Genomic DNA, 20,061 nt, shown 5'->3' with positions numbered 1-20,061 from the left:
TTCAAGCAAGCAGCAGAGCTTAGCAGAAGCTGAGACTGAGGATATGTAGTATCTGGGTGTGGTGATTTATTTACAGAATCAAAATAAAGAACAGAGCCATTATGGCGTGTCTCTTCTCCTCCGAGACAGAACAACAGAACAGAACAAAGGACAAAGAAGATGGAAGTGGCGCACAGTTCCTTCCATTCCCACGCTTCCAAAGAATGGAATGCCAACACACAGAGCATGTGATCTAGTAGTCACACACACTCTCCACAATACGGGAGAGAATGAAAATCTTGACACCCCAACCATTTCTTAATGGACCATGTCATTGAAAGTTACTTAACATAAGAACTTAAGATGAGCCGGCTGGATCAGGCCAATGGCCCATCTAGTCCAGCATCCTGTTCTCAGGGTGGGCAACTAGATGCATAATAATAATAATATGTCATCAAATGTCAAGGAAATAAGCAACTATTCTACTTTTAAAAGGCATCTGAAGGCAGCCCTGTTTAGGGAAGTTTTTAATGTTTAATACTGTTTTGTGTTTTTAATATTTGATTGGGAGCCGCCCAGAGTAGCTGGGGAAACCGAACCAGATGGGCAGGGCATAAATAAATTGTTGTTGTTGTTGTTGTTGTTGTTGTTGTTGTTGTTAATACCCTGCCCATCTGGCTGGGTTTCCCCAGCCACTCTGGGTGGCTTCCAACAGAACACTAAAATACAATAACCTATTAAACATTAAAAGCTTCCCTAAACAGGGCTGCCTTCAGATGTCTTCTAAAAGTCTGGTAGTTGTTTTTCTCTTTGACATTTGGGAGGGCGTTCCACAGGGTGGGTGCCACTACCCAGAAGGCCCTCTGCCTGGTTCCCTGTAACTTGGCTTCTCGCAGCAAAGGAACTGCCAGAAGGCCCTCGGCACTGGACCTCAGTGTCCGGGCAGAACGATGGGGGTGGAGACGCACCTTCCGGTATACTGGACCGAGGCCATTTATATGCATGATCTGAGCACAACGGCACTCTCCTTTCCTGTGGTCTCCAATATTTGGAAGAATTACTGCCTTTCTACATTACTGCTATCCTACATTGTTCAAACAGAGATGTATATTTTCAATGGATTTTTTTAAAATGGTGGGTATTACATGCTCCTCTCACTAACACTTTGCGTGAAAATGTCAAACGAGGGTGTCAATGGCTATATCCAACTAAGTTAAAGCAGTCCCACTGAGATAGACCTAAATTAGCCATGTCCATTAATTTGAATGGGTCCACTCTGAGAATGGCTAACTTTGGATACAATCCAATATCAAAATTTTTCAGAGATAGCGTTCACTATTAAAGACTGCATTGATTTCAATAAGAAAGAAATTCAAAGTGCTCTTCTGAGCAGTGCTGGACTGACTGGTCAACTGAAACGTTATGGCCATTTGGGTTAAATAAAGCAGATGGGGAGAAAATATAAATTCATTTACTTACTTTGTGGAAGATCCAGTCTGTGAGACATTTGATACTTTTTATAGAGTATTAAATACAGAGTTTTGCCAGCTGGTTACTGTAGTTGAATGGTTTTTCATCTACGGGCACAATCAGGAATACTTACTAAATAGATAATACGTTTTGCTTTTCAGGTTTCATTTTTAACTGCATGATTTTCTTTTAGAAATTGCTAAGCAATCTGCTGCTATTTTCCCTGTACAGCACTTCAGAAATAGTAGTAATTTCTAAAATGAGCATATGACTAACAAGCACTACATGTTAGCCACTGCTTGCCGCTCTATACCAAATAAGAGAGACACATCTTATCAGGCTGGGGGAACTCTTGTCCCAAATGGATCACTGACTCAATGCTTTTCCCTAGCTGCTACAGATGACTTACAATCCCCCAGGACTCCTAGAAATCCCAGCCACCTGGCCCATTTTCTGAGAAATGGAGCTAATACTTGTGATTGGGATTTCTTTTAAGACTGAAGGAGCCAAGCTCCATGAAGCTGGATTTCTTTTATGAGCCTAGGAGCAGATCTCTAGATGGCTCTTTCATCATATTTCAGAACATGGAACTGCAAACACCACTAGTTCAGGTGACAATAATTTTGCCCCACCTATACATTGCAGGAAAGAGTATAAGGTATAAGGTTTTAGCTCTACGAACTGGAAGTCCAATATTAGTTTGCTACCTTTCCAGGATACAAGTACTGCATTTTTAAAAGAATAGTCCTAAGGAAAAGTAAACTGAAAAGTAAACTAGGCCTAGCAACATAAATGAATTAATGGAACTAGCAACTGTGTTCCAAGATATCCTCCTACCATTTTCTTACTATACATGGAACAGGAGTCTCTGGTATACTCTTCTTTAGGGAAACTTCCTGTTAAATTTATGGCAAGCTTCTTTTCTTTCAGTGATGGCATCCAAGTCCCATAATGACTTGTGATATCATTCAAAGCAGCATTCCCCAACCCGGTGCCCTGCAGATGTTGTTAGACTCCAACTTCCATCTGCCCCAGCCAGCATGGCCAATACTTGGGGATTACAATAACATTATTATTATTATTATTATTATTATTATTATTATTATTATTAATAATAATATTAATAATAATATCATCATCACTATTCAAGGACCCACTTATGTGGAGCCACTTGTACATTGTTGGCTGTGGGCTTTAAAAAAAAATCTATGCAAAATTACATATATTATACTTATATATATAATACATATAAAAGAGCAATGCCCCATGCTCTGCTATATTTCCACAGCATAATTAAGTATTTTTTTAAAAGATATCTGCATTGTTGTATCTCTTAATGTGATTTTTTTTTTTTAGGAAAACTGGTGTGTATGTGTATAATACGCATATAATATTATAAGAATAATAAGCATATAATATGAGAGCATGGTGAATATTTTTAGCAGAAACAGGTGAGGGAGATTTAAGATGAGAATTAGACAAAATCCATGCAAAGTAGCTTGATGTCAAGATTATTATTTTTTTAAAAAAAACAAACCCATCCTTATTCAGCCCTTTTACTGAGAACATGTTGAGTTTCTTAAAATGTAATTTTCATATTATCTGATGATAATTACAAAACGACCAGGTATTATCCATACAGAAATATTACATCCACACAGAAATATTACATCTGAAATACCTTTGCTAAAATCATTTAGAATTGTTTGGTTGTTTTACAAATGCTAGAAAGGGCAGTCACAAAACTATCATACTACATTTATGAGAATGGGGGGGGGGATTTTCCTTTGATTTGTATTAATGCATTAATGTTAATCTTCATATTTACTATCAGCCGTAGGGGCAGGAGGTGGTTGGGCAAAACCAGAAGACCTTAAAGATGACTGAGCTAACAAAATGTGTAATTTCAGCCCTGTTTCTTAGGCAACTTTAATCCTTCTCATAGATTCCAATATTTTCACTATATTCTTAGATGTCATAAAACTCATAGTTCCAGTTACAGATAGGTAGCTGTGTTGGTCTGCCATAGTCAAAACAAAAAAATTCCTTCCAGAAGCACCTTAAAGACCAACTAAGTTAGTTCTTGATATGAGCTTTCGTGTGCATGCACACTTCTTCAGATACACACAGATACACAGATATGCATCTGAAGAAGTGTGCATGCACACGAAAGCTCATACCAAGAACTAACTTAGTTGGTCTTTAAGGTGCTACTGGAAGGAATTTTTTTGATAAAACTCATACTTTGTTTAAGTAGAAATTCACTATATAAACATATGTTTCTAAGCCAGATCTGCTGAAAACATAAGATGCCTCCAATATACCATAAGTGTCAGCTGGAGATGGACAAATCTTTCAGTTCTAGTTTCTCAGTTTCCAAACCTTAAGTTAAGTTTCCACATTTCTGCATCAGTTTACAATGTTTTAACTGCTCATGAAAATTCATCAATTTAGTGTCTATTCCTCTTACCATGCACATTTTTGAAATTTTGTCAAATATAATGCAGTTTTGTGTGTTATTTTCCCTTATATATGCATTGGTATGCATCCTTTCTTCTAATATACTCATTCTGGTACACATTTTTGGCAGCAGAACAGCACTCAGAAATTCAGAGAATTTTGTTTCGCTTTGCATATTCCTTATTGCTTCATTAAGTTCAAATTCAGTACGTTTACATGAAAATGCACAGCAATCCACATTTCTCCCCTTCTCCTAAACAGCACACATTTAATCCTAAACCAGAGTTGTGAGCAAGTGATCTCTCAAAATTCTCCATTTTATTAGTCCCTATCTGCTGTCTGTAGATCAACCACAGATTTTCCATTTCAGCCAAACTGGGCTTTTCTTGATCGCAGATGTTTCTTTCAGATCACAGTGTTAGGTCCATAGGTACTCAAATGCCAAAGCAATTGGTGACAACCAGATCTATAAACCTCTGGAATCAACATGACTTGCTTTCATGGTATGATGCAATAGTTTTTGCACGGCCCTCCTGTACCACAGCACAGCAAGGTCAACGACTGCTTCCTAGTGTGGGATCCTAATGCTAGTCTGTATTTAGCACATATAGTGCAGCTGATCAGCTGGGATTTCTGATCAAATAGGGCATCATGGACATGCCGTGATAATGCCCAAACGTTTCCTGATATGGATCCACCATGACATATATGAGTTTTAATTCACTTATAAACAAATATCCCCTGTGCCAAGAACATGTCTCCAACAGTGATCGGTCATGACTGAAAATATTTGGATGACAAATACAAAATGGATGTGCATAGACAATAAATATACACAAATGGCTAAACCGGGTTGGATACTGTTTCTGAAAAACCAGCTTATATTAAACACCAAGCTAATATTAATACCAAAGATTCATAATCCAAAAATAAATTTACAAGCTTTTTGTGTGGATAGATCGATACCGTGTAATATGATATAAATATAGTCATGTACCTATTTTATCGACTAGAAACCTAGAAATGTGTTCTGTTTATGCCAAATGCGCACTCTTGTGAAGAATGTGTAGCTGCTGTGGATTCAACTTGAATCATTCCTGAAAATGGTTTCGTTCACAGTGATAAAGAGCAGTGCAATTAAGACTGGCCTTGTAGCACTTATGCCTGCCGTTATAGCATCCAGATTGGATTACTGTAATGCGCTCTGCGCGGAGCTACCTTTGTGCTTGATCTGGTTGCTGCAGTTAGTATAGAATCCTGCAGCACAGTTGCCAACAGGAAACCCTGTCAGCATATAACACCTCTGATCTGAGAGCTGCACTGGGCCAAGTTCAAGATGTTACCTGTAGTATATGAAGCCCTTAATAGCTTGGTTAAGTTTACTTGTGAGATAGTCTTACCGCATCTATGCACACCTGAGCACTTCGATCTGCAGAACTGAGCCCATTTCAGGAGCCAAAAATACATATTTTAGTGTGGTTGCACCTACTCTTTGAAACTTCCTGCCTGGTTACACCAGGCAGGTGCCTTCGCTTTCATCATTTTGGTGTCTGCTTAAAGTATTTTAAGTATACCTGAAGGAGCGTCTCCAGCCCCATCATTCAGCACAGACACAGTGGTCCAGTTCTGAGGGCCTTCTGGAGATTCCCTCACTGTGAGAAGTGAGGTTACGGGGAACCAGGTAGAGGGCTTGTCAAGGAAATAAACAACTATCTGACTTTGAGAAAACATCTGAAGGCAGTCCTGTTTAGAGAAGTTTTTAATGACTGATGTTTCATTGTATTTTTCATATTTTGTTGGAAGCTGCCCAGAGTGGCTGAGGAAACCCAACCAGATGAGAGAGGTATAAATTATTATTATTATTATTATTATTATTATTATTATTATTATTATTATTAGTGTTTTAGGCAAGTCTATCCAGACATGCAGGTGTTAAAGTGTTTTAATCTTTTTTGCCGCTAATTTTAATTACCTCCGTTTTTAATTATGTTTAGCTGCTTTTATTGATAATGTTAATATTTATCATAAACTGCTTAGAGGTTTTATTACAATCAAGCAATATATAAAGAAATATTAGTTCATACCACCTTTTCTGAGCTTGGTCAAGAATTGTCCACTTTGGTTGCCAGCCCCTGAGATCCATCTTTCCTTTCCCAACCCCAGACTGCAAGACTTGGTAACATAGATCTCTTCAACAGATTGTATGCAGTGTGTGCTATTTGAGAGCCACCTGCGGAATAGTCTCTGGGGATTGTGACCTTCTTGAAAACAGATGGTGCCTTGCCTCATTGACTTTGCACAATCCATTGGTTCTATCATGCAGAAGGACTACAGACCTTTCAAGAGGCATCATAGTATTGTCAACCATGCATGTTGGTGCTTCTGTCTTTCCCAGAGATGAACAAGGTGGACAAGGTGTTTCCTTGTTCATGGGCCTGATTTTGTATTGTAGAGAATGGGTACTTTGTTTTGTGCACCACAAACCACCCAAAGCAGAATTCTTGGTGTGTGGCCAACACCTTCCCTTTCTGCACCTTCTTCCGTAGAAAACGCCCCTGAAGGCAACACAAAACCATTCCTAAAGGAGGACTCAGCACAGCCCTGTATCTCAACTCTTTTACAATGTGTGGAGCACAAGAGCTGCAGCTGAGAGTACAGTGGTACCTCAGGTTACATACGCTTCAGGTTACATACGCTTCAGGTTACAGACTCTGCTAACCCAGAAATAGTGCTTCAGGTTAAGAACTTTGCTTCAGGATGAGAACAGAAATCATGCTCTAGCAGCGTGGCGGCAGCAGGAGGCCCCATTAGCTAAAGTGGTGCTTCAGGTTAAGAACAGTTTCAGGTTAAGAACGGACTTCCGGAATGAATTAAGTACTTAACCCGATGTATCACTGTAACAGGATACAGATAGGAGGAGGTGGTGTATAGCAGGCTGAAGGCTGTGGTGTAAAGATAGCAGCGGCCGCTGCAGACCAAGAGGTTCATCGCAGGCTTGAAGCATAAAGTGAGCAAAGAACAAAAATGCACACATGTCACTCTCAGCCCAGGCAACAAAATTGTTTAAATGTGCAATTTTAGGCTTAACTGTCCTTGCTGTCCCTTGAAGGGGCATTGCTTATGGACACCATATTAAAGTATGGATGAATGCCAAGTTTCAAACTTTTAGTCAGTTTTAGCTTAACATGTTGAATGCTAGATCCCATGAACTGCTGCTGCAGTGCATTGACTCATATGGCAAAGCCATGAAGTCCGTGTTTATTATATGCACTGGATAAACAAATTGTAAAAGGCAAAGGCAACTATACCAGTGAAGGAGGAGAGCTAAATTCTTCCATAAGGAGAGGAAGCTGACTCCTCAGGAAAAAGAAACAGCTTAAAGAAAACCTTTCAAAACCAAAGGACAATACTTAGCATCAATAGAAGAAAAGGGCACAAGAAAGGACATGATGGTTTAAAAACTGGCTGCACATAAACAACATAATGTTACAACTTCTGAAGTTTACCAATTCTGCTAATAGTTTTAACAGCCTCCGTCCCCAGCATGCTGGACGAATTCCAATCTGAGTTGATCTATTCTACGTAATAACATTTTCCCTGTAGTTTTGGCTACCTCGTCTCTTCCTTTTCCTCCCCTGACCTATTGAACAGCATATAGACCACATTCATCAAAATGCCCTGTTAAAGAGGTGCCATGTTCATTCAACACCAGAAATGTCCACAGTTCAGGGGCAGGTGAAGTAATTTTGGTGTATAGTTGAGGCCTCTGGGAATAAAAATCAAAAGACCGGCATATCAGCTGGTATTAACTGGCAGAGTTCCATTAAAACGGGGGAGGGGGGAGGGGGAAGCTGTACATATTATTACTGTTAAATAAAACGTTCCACACCTATTTTAAAAGGATGTTGTTTAGGTTGCAGATTGAGTCAGGAAATGTCAGATTTATAGTTGCCCATGCAACCTCCTGCTTCCCTGTTTGTCCTTCCTGTGCACAGAAGAGCGAAGGTGTCTTACAAAAGACGAAACACAGACTGCATCATGATCCCTGGTGGGACAGCATTAATTATAGTATTTCCTAAATTTTGCAAACTTTGCTTCCTTTCAGCACATTTGTATTTTACACTAGTCGGGGACACACACACACACACACACACACACACACACACACACTTTCACTCCTCTGACTCCTACAATATAGAGACAGAAATTAATTTTTTAAGAGAAATATTGGTTTTGAAGGTACTAGCAGTTTAATAATAACACAGTTTACAAACCGCTTTATCAAGTGGTATATAAATTTTGTGAAATAAATAAAAATTAATAAAACACACCAAACCATGGCTGTTTTACATCTGAATATGACGCTTGGTATGGAGCGCTATGATCCGTGAATGAAAAGCAGCATAGAAATTTAATAAAATAAAAATAAAAATAAAGTACTGTAGATCAGAAGATCTGCCATCACACATAGTTTCACAATATGTGGTTTCCCAGTGGAAGTACAGCCATAATGATCCCTACCAACAATAGAAGCCATTGGAAGGAGGTACAATGTGTGTAAAGCTGAGTGAGCTCCCCAAATCTCTCACTAGATTAACCCGGGGGGGGGGGATTACAGGGGGGGGGAATCAGGAAAATTGAGATAATTTTCTTGAGCTTGGAAAACACATTCTCCCTTCCCTGAAAGTAGTGGCTGCGAAAGGATTCTGTGGAACTGTAACAACATGTGGTTTGTTAGGACCTTATGAACAGACAGGTGGAATAGACACTATTATAGGGATTGACCTTATGCGTGAACTGACTGGAGAATGATCTGATTCACTGGGTCTTCTGCTTTGTTCGTTTGTTGAACTTTTATGCGTTACCTCTGTTGAAATTTATGATTTGATACTATGAATAGTATACCTTATTTATCTAAGAACAGAGCCGGTTACGTCTTGTGTGTTTATTGAGTATGCTTTACGTGACCATAGGTTTGTTTGTTGTTGTTTTGCTAGGAGCACGTAGAGCAAAAAGGTAGGTTTGTTCTCTCCCCCCCACACACACACTCTCTGCACCTCTCATGCACTGGTAACAGTACCCTAGAACCCAAAGTCTAGGAACTATGGAGCTATTCCATGGTCCTCAGAAGGTTTTCCTGTGTACTGTACTATCAGGAGCATAAGGGCAACAAATAAAAAGGGTGGGAAGGAAAGAAATCTACTTCCTCTCACCATTCACTACCAACAGCTATTCCCACAATTACTGCTTTTCATGTAAGTATGGGGGGAGAGTGTGTTTTGGAGGTCATGGGTGAGCAAGGTGGGGGTTTGGGGGGGAATAGTGAGGACTAGCAAACAGGGAGTGGTATTGCTGGATCAATCCATCAACCTCTGGTGGGTGATTTAGAAGGATTGCGTCTGGCGTCACTTTTGCTGTGTGTGTGTGCCAGTATCCCTACTCAGCATAGTTACATCTCAATGCAGCTCCTTCCTTGGAAGGGTCTTTGGGGTTGAAGGTACACGCAGTAGGCAATAAACACTCATGGACACCATGAAGATTCAGTCAAGTGTAGAGGTTTACTTGACAAGCACAAAAGCATATTGGTAGCAAATATATACAGACTGTCATGGTCAAGGCATGCTTAGAGTCCAACAAGAGTCCAAGACTGTCTCTCTCTGCTTCTCTCACCGCAAGACACAAGCAAGAGACTCACAACAAGTTGCAACAAGTTACACAGAACCACTGATATCAGTACTTCCTGTCACACTGCGCATGTCCAAAGAACGGTTCCCACAGAAAATGTCCTTGCATAGACAAAACAATCTCAGCCTTTTGCTGCTTCTTGAAACTTCTTCTCTGTTCTTCCCTGTTTCGGGAACAAATGATTCTTTCACACACAGAATATCCAATAGGTATGACACTCAGAATTCTTTGGCTCAGATTTTGATCTGAGAAGGCAAATAATTTGAGGGCTTTAAAAGTTTCTCTCTTGTTTGATAGGGGCTTTACCATCCCTCAGAGTTGATCTCTTAGACTGGCTCTAAAGAACTTCTCTGTCATCTCTAATTATGTGCCTGAGTATAACTTGGGATGTGCAGTTTGGCTGTCAGATGTCTTAAAAGACACATATAGGTTCTGCCACTTAGACTCAATCATTTTAGCTTTGCCTTTATATTGCCCTGGCATCATCTTTCTGCCCCCCCCCCCACAAGGCAGTGTTGCCACGGGCAAGAGGCTCACACATCTCAGAGAGCCAAGGGCCTCTGAACGAGATACAAGACTCCTCATATTCTTGTACACACATATATGAGAAGTCAGTGAATCAAGCTTATCCAGCAATATGCCAGCACAGAGAAGAAAGGCTGCATTTCTCACCTCCCTTTTTCAAGTGTGAAGAACAAAGTATGGTTGCCACTATACAAGGCTGTCCTCGTCTTGTTTGTCCATTGTAACATCTTCTACAGTCCACCTCTTTGCATGAAATTATCATTGTGGGAGGTTCCCTCCAGTGTGACAATGTCCACACTATGACAGTGTCATGTCAAACAATACGTTGCAGTAGATCTTAGGGCAGGGATAGAGAACCTGTGGTCTTCCAGATGTGGGACTCCAACTCCTTTCAGCTCCAGCCAGCATGACCAACAGTCAGGCATGATGAGAGTGGGCAGTGTGACAACATCTGGGCAACACAGGCTCCCCCTTTATATCTTAGGGGTAAAACTAAGACCTAGATATTTTCGACAGAGAATGAGACACAAAGCTGTGCTGTGTTTTTGGCAGCAGACCCATGTCTAGAACTTCTTAAATAGTCATCTAAGAGTATTTTCACATAACCTATATTTAGGTTTAAACTCACCTGCAGGGGAATTTGCTCAGGCCAAATGGGATTTTACCTAGGGTTGGAACAAGCTATCAGTATTTCTGCTGAATTACTTTTACATACTGTAGAAACAAAGAACAGAATGGAATCCTAATTTTTATGCTGTGTTCTGTTAGAAACCACACAAAAGCTTTCGATTTACACTTAACAGCAAGGGATTGTTTGTGGCAAAGAGTCTATAGGGATCTTTTTTAAAAAGAAAGAAGGAAAGAAACCCTTCCCATTACCTCTGCATTTCAGTTCTCCTAATATGGCAAACACATTTTGCAAACTATAGCCATATTTTTTGGATCAAAAGGAAAATCATATATGCCGCCGCATTGAAAAAAGGGATTAAATAATAAGGCCCATCCAGAGAAGTCTCTCATTTTTATGCATTTCTGTATTTTCTGGTTTTGTTAATCAGAAGCAGATGAACTTCTCTTCGCAAGAGTGTTACTGACATGGCTCGTATCAAGAAGTATGATGTTTCCAGCCATATATCCAACTTAAAGAGGAATAGTTACATTTGAATAAGCAACAAAACATGTGGATGTTTGTCTGAATTGAAATGAACTTATGAACCTTAGAATTCACGAGCCAGTCCTAATCATAGCCAAACATCGCCAACATCTGCTTTTTCATCTTGGCCAATTTATACTGAAAATCCTAGAATCTCATCATCCCAGCTTCAGGAAGAGAGAAAATGGCAGAACGGGAACAGGATATGCAAAGCTTTCTGCAGTTTATTCTCTTATCTTCCTTAACCTCTAAGAAGGGGGGGCGGGTAAATAGTTGTGGTGCGAGTTAGCAGCAGCGTTGTCATTCTCTCACATGTGGGTGTTCTAAGGAATCATTCAAATGAAATACAAGTACAGACTCACCCAGTGTTGGCCTCAGACCCAGCATTCACCACCACTTAGTGCCCCCTACCAGTGGGTGCTCTTCTTCAGCCACCAGCCTACACCCTTTCGTCCTTCCTCCCTTGCAGGTAGTCTTGCTCAATGGCAACACTCTGTTACAACTGCATGATCCTCTCTGTTCCTGCAATACATGTTACTAAGTCTACTTGTTTATTGTATTGTATTGTATTGTATTGTATTGTATTGTATTGTATTGTATTGTATTGTATTGTATTGCATTGCATTGCATTGCATTGCATTGCATTGCATTGCATTGCATTGCATTTGCTTGTTTCCTACTACAAAAAAAAAATTCCAAGTTGACTTAGAATTTTGTCCCTCCCAAGCTGTCATTCATGAGCTGAGATCCAAGAAGTTCTCAGGACACTTCTACTTTTTCTTAGAGTTATTCAACCTACCAGTTGAAGGACTGATCTCTCTCTCTCTCTCTCTCTCTCTCTCTCTCTCTCTCTCTCTCTCTCTGTGTGTGTGTGTGCTTTAGACAGCAGTATTTGGCTCTGCCACAAACAAAATAAAAGATCTCAAACTGACTCACAAGGCCTTCCTTCACCCCCAGGTATTTTGGTAGTGAAAACAGAGTCCCTTGGCCCCAGTCTATGCCTTTTCCCTTTGGCTGTACAAACAGCAATCCAAATAATCAGAGGCTGCATATCAACGGTGTGCCTAGGAGCAATTTCTCCTTACGAAGTCTAAGCTTAGGTTCAGTACGGAAAGTACCAAAGGGGTAGCGCTGTGACTCTGTTGCAGCAAAAACAACAAAGACTCTTGGGGCTCCTTAAGCTTATGCCACAACAAATTTGTTAGCATTTTAAGGTGCCACAAGATCTGTTGTCGTTCATTAAAAACAAAGCAAAAACCTATGCTGGCCTTTTCACGTTTGTAGATGCAGATCATTCTACAAAATCAGTTGAAACTCTATGCTATTATTTCCTGCTTCTATTTAAATAAAAACATGGTTGGAAACTGCTGTTCAGGCTTATAAGTGTGGAAGCAATTGCCTTGTGATGGAGAGATCTAGTTCTTGTTGCTGCCAGGGAAGTGTTACATTTATGAATGACCACAATAGCCACAAATAAAGAGGAACTTGGGGTTTGGGGAATATTTTGCATGGAGTTTCTGTGATACAGGATTCAAAGGGTTTTTGTTGTTGTTTGCCCAAGATGGACATACAAAAGAGACATGTTTTTAAAAGTGGACAAATAACATTGAGCTGACTCTTCTCCCTTCTTTCTGCTCTTTGATGGAATTTCCATTTCTGTAGTTTCCTCGGTGTTGAATAGCAGAAGGTTCATTGGGTTCTTATGACTAATTTCCTCAAAAACTACACTGTGCCTATTAATGCAGAAGCCAGTTTTTGGCATGTAGTTGTGAAGAAAAAGGATGAAAAATAAACATGTATAACTTTGGAGCACTTTCGGAACACAAACTACTCTTTGTTTGGTATTTGGCTGTAGGTAATGCAAACTCAGCAGTCCCAATGTGACAGCATATTTAGCCAAAGACTAAAGTTAAAAAACAACAACACTGGAAGTCGAATTTTGTTTTGTTTCTAGGATGCTCTTCGGACCCATGTGCTAGAATCCCCAGGTGCTCTACTGTGTCCAGACAGAGAATTCAAGTACAAACTACGCATTCTGCTTAATGCATCGGGTACAAATATGTCTCAGTTTTGTTAAATTACCGCTCTGTGTGTATGTGCATGTGTGTCCAATTATTATTAGGATTTCAGGGCACAGGGAGAGGTTTTTTTCCTTCCTAGCCCAGCCACACACCCCTCCCCCGAGTCTTGCCCCCTGAATGGCTATGAAGCTTATTCAAAAAAGTTCCCATTGGAACCAATGGGAACAATTTTCTAAACTTTGCAGTCATGTCGGTGGGGCTGGGAGCACAATTTTGAGTGGGCAGTTTGTGGCTGTAGTTACTTTACCAAAACCACTATGCATGAAGCCTACTGTGTACTTTCATTTCATTTCATTTCATTTGTTTTTATTACAGCGCAACAAGACAAGAACCCACTGACAGCATACAAATCAATATGGCTAACTTGACCCAACAACCCCTCTCCCCACACACAAACAAAACTCACTGCAAGTCAGCTGAAGGTAACCAACCATGCCCTGCTCCCCCCCAAAAAATATTTCTCACTTAATTATTCCAGTTTTTATTATGTATTGGGGGGGGGGCTTTTATATATTGTATCTTTGTGTTGTGAACCGTCCTGGGATCTGCAAATTTAATAAATAATCATGATAATCTGCGTGAAGTTGTTGGGAGAATCCCCTACAGGACTTGGAGAATGGTGTCATTAGTACATTGCTGACATCCCAACTCTGTTTCTCACTTACATCCAAGCCAAACGAGTTGGCTTTCAAATAAGGCGGGCATTGGCTGCGATGTCATTTCAGTGCTTGCAACCACACCTGGAATACTGTGTACAATTCTGGTTGCCTCACCTCCAAAAGGACACTGCAGAGCTAGAAAAGGTTCAGAACAGGGCAAGGGAAATGATCAAGGGCATGGAGCAGCTCTTGCATGAGGAAGTTGCAACATTTGAGGTTTTGTGTTGGAATCCTGGCAGCCAAGACCCAATTCTGGGACAAGTGCTCTTTGGTGAGCGAGCCCCAGCAGAGGGGTTATTGTCAGAAGCAAGGAGCAGGTAGTGATATATCCTTAACTATTGTCAAGGAAGATAGATGTTCAAGAGATCTAGGGCGTTGACTGCATTATATTATTTGCTGGTTTAAAACATTTCTAGGCTACCTTTCCAAAACACTCAAATCAGTTTACATAAAATATGTAATCCAATTCTAATGGCCTTAAAACAAACTCATAGAAGTTAATAACCTGTAAAAAAAATATCTACTAGCCTGCTGGGGTTGGCAGGTAAGGGATGGAGAGAGCTGGTGCAAAGGTAGGAACTTCCTTCCTCTAGCAGCTCACCTGGTTTCTTCATTTAGGTGAGGGAAGAGACACTCACTTGCATGCAATTTCTTTTCACCGGTGACTATCGTGGGTGTGCTTAAATACAAGGCTGAATTACAACAAACCCAAAGTAAAATCACAGAAATAACATGAGGTCCTAGATTGATGTGAGATGCCACTGATTTTTGCCATCTGCTAAATAAGTGACAAACCTGTTAAACCAGAGAATTTGGATCATACCAATTTAGCACTACAGGCATCCTTTGCTTACCACACTAACTGTACTTTCCTTGCTGTTATTGAATAGTCGGAAATGTTCCCCCTTCAGAGTAACAAACTAAGAAACCCAAATATTGCTAACCTAAAAAAAAAGAAAAAGGAAGAGGCAGCAGGGAGAAAAAGTGTTCTAAACAAACAAAATGTTGATCTGCCTTTTATTAATTTCATTTTTTATCTTCTTGTATACAGACGTTTGACAGCTATGACATTCATGGGCAATGCATTTGAAAAAGAAGACATAAATATTCAGAGACATATTAGAATGCTGTTCAATGTAAGCACCTGTCTACTTAGTGTTGACAGAAAATCATTTACTTTGCTTTATGCATGTTCTCTCTGGAGACCACTGAGGTCCTACTTTATTTAAAGAGCTGGTCCCAACATCGCTGCTTCCACTCGAAAATGCAATATATGCAGCTAATTATATTTATCGAGAAAACAATTTTGGTTTATATTTTCAATAATCCTTAAACAATTTTGTCAATTCCTTACCTCAGGATTGGCTTCTCCCTGGGTATCAGAAGGCACATGACCTCATGGTGTCTTTATTTATGACATCACAAAAGAGGCAATGAAGTCTATGATATCATAAACGTAGCAGAACCAGCAATGATGCATCACTGTAGGCAGCAGCATTTACTTACAGAGCAATCTTGTACTCCGAGTTCAGTGGGGCTTACTTGCAGGGAAGACTGGATAAGGTTACAGCCTCACTCACAGAATCACTTTATTTATATTGTTTATCAAATGTTACTGCCACTTGCATTAAGTACACAGGGTTTCTCGTCCTAAAACCAAGAAGTAAAAGAGACAAAAGGTTTCTTTTTCAAGAACTGGAGACATTTGTAATCTATTTCTTCGATCAGATTTCGGTTTGAGAATGAAAACTCTATAAATTTACTGAACTCTACTTTACTCTAGTTCAGTAAATTGGCTAAATTTTACAAGTTGCTGCACAAGCAAATCAGCATGTAGGTTTAAACCAGTGGTTCCCTAACTCCTTCCCCCTCCTCAGACCACTTGAAAATGCTGAGGGTCCTGGCAGACCACTTCATTCCCCCCCCCGCCAGTTGTAGCAGTTATAATGCACTGTGCTAGGTGCTGTATGATTTTTAAATTATATTTTGACAGAAATGCTGAATGAACTTTGTGGAGCTCTGGTGGTAGGACCACAGCTTGGGAACACCTGGATTAAACACAAAGATTGCTGCACCAGCATGTGTTACAACTTGGGGCATCAGAAACTGACTTGGAGCATTGAACCCGTGCAAAAGCACAAATTAAGTGTGCATACCCTCCAACATTTCTCTGATGAAAATAGGGACATCCCATTCCATAATGGTAATTTTACTATTTATACCCCACACATCTGACTAGGTTGCCCCAGCCACTCTGGGCAGCTTCCAACATGTATAAAAACTTAATAAAACATTAAACATTAAAAAGAAACCTTCCCTATATAGGAATGCCTTCAGACAGCTCAGGGGTTGGATAACGCCATACCCTCCAACATTTCTCTAGTGAAAATAGGGACATTCTAAGGAAATGAGGGGCATTCCAGAATCAAATCAGAATCCAGGATGCCTTCTCTGCATCAGGGACATCCCTGGAAAATAGGGACACTTGGAGGGTCTGAGTGTGTTTCCAGATACTGTATTGTGCACATTATTTGTGCTTATTAATATTGCAAAGGGTCATTCAGATATAGTTGGCAACAGTTATTTATTTATTTATTTATTCATTCATTCATTCATTCATTCATTCATCAGATCTTTCCTGATGAGGACAAATCAGGAAATGTTGTATGGGCACTGCAGAGAGAGAGAGAGAGAGAGAGAGAGAGAGAGAGACCCCAGACCTTGCACACAGGAGAGGCAACTGTCTCATATTAAACACCCATCTAGTAGCGCCCTAAGCCCGCCAATCCTGCAACAGCACCTGTTGTCAGATGCAGATTATATGTGGTATAAAACCTGATTGAAGTGGTTGGTGGACAGGACTGGAGAAAACCCACGATTCACTCTAAAGGCCCTATTCATGTCTACTCGGAATTAAACTCCATTGGTTCAACGGGACTTTCATGTACGTGTGCATAGCTTTGGTGCATAACTCTGGTATGCCAGCATAACAGAAATACAGCATAAAACAGTAATATGAAAGTGCAAATTAAAAACTAATAATAAAAGAAACTGCAAGAAAGTATGGCTTCTCAGTTAAAATTACATTTAAAATTCTTGTTTTCCTGAAAATTAAAAAGGAACAGAACAGGCAAGCTATACTAAGAAGGGAGTTTTACATTGGGGGACCCATGCCTGAAAATGTCCTATACCTCTCCACCTACTTATAGTCACCAATATCAGACCCTCCAATGTTCCCCATTTTACAGGGACAGTCCCAGATTTACAGAAGGCATCCTGCTTCCTAATTTGATTCCAGAATGTCTCGCTTTTCCTTTGAACATCCCTATTTTCATCAGACAAATGTTGGAGGGTATGAAATATAACTTCAGATCAGGGGTGGGGCAAGTCAAGCATAAAATGGCCAGTCAAGTTTTTCTGAAACCTAAGGCACAAAATCTCTACCATAACAGTAAAATAAAGGTAAAGGTAAAGGACCCCTGACAGTTAAGTCCAGTCGTGAACAACTCTGGGGTTGCAGCGCTCATCTCATTTTACTGGCTGAGGGAGCCAATGTTTGTCCGCAGACAGTTTTTCCGGGTCATGTGGCCAGCATAACTAAGCTGCTTCTGGCAAAACCAGAGCAGCACACAAAACACCGTTTACCTTCCCGCTGGAGCGGTACCTATTTATCTACTTGCACTTTGACGTGCTTTCAAACTGCTAGGTTGGCAGGAGCTGGGACTGAACAATGGGAGCTCACCCCGTCGCGGGGAATCGAACCGCCGACTTTCCGATCAGCAAGCCCAAGGCTCAGTGGTTTACACGACAGCACCACCCACGTCCGAACAGTAAAATACAACAACAATAATAACCAACAGTTTGCTACCCTTTTGTGACACTCAAAACCAGCCGCCTGAAGCAGCTGCCTCACTCTGGCTAACAGCTGGGCCAGCCCTGGCTGGAGAATCCTTGGCCATCAATATATTATTGGACTGCAGCTCCCATCAGCCCCAATCAAAATGTTCAGGAATGATGGGAGCTGTAGTCCAGCAATGTCTGGAGATTCGTTGCTTCCACACCCCTGCTATGGACAAAGATGGTATCTGGAGAAAGGCCTCATCTCATGATCTGGTGATTAAATTCATAGAATCATAGAACTGTAGAGTTGGAAAGGACAAGGGTCATCTAGCTCAACTCCTTGCAATATAGGAATCTTTTGCCCAATGTGAGAGTCAAACCCATAACCCTAACATTAAATGTTGCCAGCAGTCTTGTCCCAGTGGCTACTCTTGGGACATCGCCTTAGACATACTGACACGAACAAACCCACTCTCTGTTGACACCATTTCTGCTATAGGAAAAGGCACACGGAGCCAAACCACAGCTAGATGGAGAAATGACTGTCCACAGCAAAATCTGGACTAAACAGCACGTGGAAGCAATGTGCCCTGACCTGCTTTAAGCAAAAATTATAATTAATTCAGATTGTGCATACAGTACATGCTTAGTAAATGAGATTAATTCTGCGGCGTGTACTCATGCTTGCTTTCTGAAAGCAAGCTTCTGGCTGCACTGTTCTGAAAGGAACTGCATGACCCCCAAAGTGTAAATTTGATACCACGCCTTGTCGTCTTTGTGAAGAGCCCTGGTTTCCACCAGATTAACACTGAGGCCAGAAAGATCTCCTTAATGCCAGACTCACACAGGTCAGAATAGCAAACATATCAGATTATCAAAAATATAATCAGAAGCAAGCTAAAGAGAACAGAAACTAATTTGAAGTGAGCACGAGTGTTATGATATTTTAATACATTTTATGTTACCTGACAGACATGTAATGATGTTAACTAAGACCTGATGATGTAGCAATTGGGGGGGGGGGGGCAGGAAGGAGAGGCTTGGAAAGCAGAGGAAAATCATTAGTTTTCAAACTGCAAAACCTTACAATGCTGCCACCTGTAGGGAAAATGCTGCAAGGACAGCGATGTATATTTCGGTCGTGCATCCTTCATTGACACACAAAAGCACAGAACGGCATTGACTTCACAGATACAGGTGCTTGCTTGTAAACAGTTAATTCATCAGGTGAACCAAGAGAAGTGCCTGTTTTGGTCTTGTGTCTTTGACTCTCATCTATAATTTAATTAGGATCATGAAATAGCAGTCCATAGAAATTATGAGCTGTATAATTCCAGATCACGCATCGATCTTTTTGTCCAATTAAGCAGATTCTTTCTATAGAAAATTGCCCCCATCACTGATGCAATCTCCCCCTTTCTTTCCCTCCCTCTTCTCTCCCCAGAGAACATAATTGGCATTGGTGCATAAGATGCCTAGTCTCATGCAGATGATTTAAGATGCACAAACTTTTGTGCTTCAGATGATTGTGGCTGGGAAAGTGGGTGTTACTGCATGTAGAAGAGGGAGCAAACCTTTCTTCCCATGTGGAGGTCCTCCTTTCAGAAAGCCCCAATCTGCCTGGGCAGGAGCCAGTGCTGCTGCAACCCAGTCAGGCCAGCAAAGAGGAAGGGAAGGCAGGGAGCAGATTCTACCACTAAGGCATCAAGAACTTAATTAGCCAAGAGGCAGTAAGCAGGGGAAGGAAGGAAACTGGGCTGCTGGAGAAGAAAAGAGGGGAACAGAGGCTGCAGGGAACCCCTCCTCTCTTGGATCCTATAGTGAATGTCACCAGAGAGAAACTAGGCACTGATGGGCAAGGTAAACTTTCTGAGAAGGAACATAGCTATTGCTCTAATAGCTCGTGGGACATTGGGACTGTACTGCCTAAGGAAAGGAGGGCAAGATTGGCAGCCTGAGCCTCTACCTACAACTAAAGCTCAATAAATCTGGAATTTCCACATTTCACCTGCCCTGTCTCCAACTGGGGCTCACCGTTGAGTGCATTCTCCGTGGAAGCCATGGATCATGGGGCATTCAATGTGCCACTACCCCAGGGCAGCTTCACACACAGCCTCCCGCCATGTGTTTGTAGTAGGCATTTCAAAAAAGAGATGACAAGAGATTATGGGGGCAGCCGCCGAGACCATATAACAGACCTACATTGGCT

General features: G+C 40.9%; 2 long non-coding RNA genes across 3 annotated transcripts; one reads left to right on the top strand and one right to left on the bottom strand.

Annotated features, from left to right (window-relative positions):
- Positions 1-9,249: 9,249 nt before the first annotated feature.
- LOC310846758 lies at positions 9,250-15,402 on the bottom strand. Its single transcript, XR_014565540.1, has 3 exons — positions 15,367-15,402; positions 10,748-10,784; positions 9,250-9,757 (listed from the first exon to the last, which is right to left on the bottom strand). It is a non-coding gene; the product is annotated as an uncharacterized lncRNA (long non-coding RNA).
- LOC310846750 lies at positions 13,227-16,288 on the top strand. 2 transcript variants are annotated; one of them, XR_014565534.1, is made up of 4 exons: positions 13,227-13,323; positions 14,079-14,283; positions 15,064-15,148; positions 16,006-16,288. It is a non-coding gene; the product is annotated as an uncharacterized lncRNA (long non-coding RNA). The 2 variants fall into 2 exon arrangements; XR_014565535.1 differs by having other exon boundaries at positions 14,079-15,148.
- The last annotated feature ends 3,773 nt before the right edge of the window (positions 16,289-20,061 follow it).

The sequence above is a fragment of the Podarcis gaigeae genome (assembly GCF_964106915.1).
Source record: "Podarcis gaigeae genome assembly, chromosome: 1".
Taxonomy (NCBI): Eukaryota; Metazoa; Chordata; class Lepidosauria; order Squamata; family Lacertidae; genus Podarcis; species Podarcis gaigeae.
The sequence above is the reverse complement of the archived record's forward strand: the minus strand, read 5'-3'. Positions and strand labels throughout refer to the sequence as shown.